General features: G+C 36.5%; 1 long non-coding RNA gene across 1 annotated transcript; it reads left to right on the top strand.

Annotated features, from left to right (window-relative positions):
• LOC129758582 (uncharacterized) lies at positions 1-433 on the top strand. Its single transcript, XR_008740017.1, has 2 exons — positions 1-67; positions 164-433. It is a non-coding gene; the product is annotated as an uncharacterized LOC129758582 (long non-coding RNA).
• Positions 434-1,617: the final 1,184 nt, after the last annotated feature.

Genomic DNA, 1,617 nt, shown 5'->3' on the forward strand with positions numbered 1-1,617 from the left:
GCGCTGACCAAACTCGCAACAAAAGCTCCCTTTTTGCAAATTGTGCGAAGGACGTTCTTAATCAAGGGTATGTTTTTTTTTTCTTTAGTCATTAATATGTTTTTTTAAACAATTAATTATTTTATTTTTTTTTTATTTATTTATTTTTTTTTTTACTTTACAGGATCCCTGCAAAATAACTCTTTAGAAGTCGAATAAGGACAGTAAGTTTTGATTCCAACCAACAGCTTCAACATCAGAAGAATTAACTCGAAAGGCTTTCACGGATAGCAACTATGCAACGCTATGGCTGAAGAAAAATTAGGTATGCAACAGCAACTTAAGTACGGTGTCACTGGTAAGACTATATGTTCAACTTGAAAATCGATTGTAATATCATTATTTTGTTTTGTATTTGAAAAAGTGATACAAATTAAAGCACAAATTAATTCAACTTATTTCTCCGTTAATATTCAGTGCCTATTTTTGATTTGGTTTGACAACAGTTTATCTGATTTTTTCTTACTACACTTGTAGACTTAGTTCCTTCATTGCTGATAATTAGTCATAAACATGATATACAATCATATCATTAAACTTTGACGGCATCTTCACCTGTCTTCTAGATTTTCCTGCTCGTGGTTGATTCTGAAATTCTTCTGTTGATACATTTGATTCAACAGAGGGTGTTTCTACTTCCCTTGCTGCGATTTGTGTTGAATCCATTTTTTCAGGGCTAAGCTGAGTCAATACTGATTCCTTTGTAACATCTATAAAAACAAGTAACATAGTACGATTTTTTTTTGTTACTGTAGTGTATTGAGCTTAGAACTTAAATGTATAATAATAAACCTACAATGAGCGTGTATTGAAGGGTAGGAAAACTGGCAACAATGCCAACACAGACTCGGAGTTCTTGTCTAGCCGAAGTTGCGTGCGGTCGCTTTTTAGATGCGTTCGGTTCTATCGCAAGTAATAAACTAAATAGTAACGAGAACTAAATACGGAGTTATTCTTCTAAGTCCGAAACCCAACATTGACGACGAGGACTAGATTCGAATCCGCGCGAAAAGAAAGGAATCACGGCGATTTTGGTTAATTTTTGCTGGGGCGATTTGCGGTAGGAGAGAGAAATCCACGTTTTTCTCGTTTTCGTTCAATTGGGGCTCGGGCTAAGCCCAACAGAAGTAAGTAGAGAAAAAGAGTTGTGTGTATATGTGCTACCTCCCAGCGGTTTCGATTGGTTCCTACTTGGAATATTAGTAGTGAGAAATAAACGCCAGATGCAAAAAAAAGAAAAACGTGTACATGGAAAAGTAAATGTGGCATATTGGCGTATGTGGGAGTGTGTGATCCAGGGGAATAAAAATGGTGTAGAAAAAGTTGAGAAGGGCACATTGGCCTTTGTGTATGTGTGTGCGTAAGAGAGGAAAGAAATGGTGAAAAAAGGGAACTTTTTTACCTTGGGCTTGGGAAAAGCCAGAAGCATAACGTAAACAAGTTTGGCACTTTGTTTTTGTGCTGAGAAAAACAATCGCGCCTACGAACCCGACTGAGTATTTCGGTGGCTGATTATGGAAAAAAAGGCAGCGATGAATGCAATTGTGTTACAATTGAAGAAGAATTGTAGGTAAGTGA

Source organism: Uranotaenia lowii, chromosome 3, assembly GCF_029784155.1.
Source record: "Uranotaenia lowii strain MFRU-FL chromosome 3, ASM2978415v1, whole genome shotgun sequence".
In the NCBI taxonomy this organism is placed as follows: domain Eukaryota; kingdom Metazoa; phylum Arthropoda; class Insecta; order Diptera; family Culicidae; genus Uranotaenia; species Uranotaenia lowii.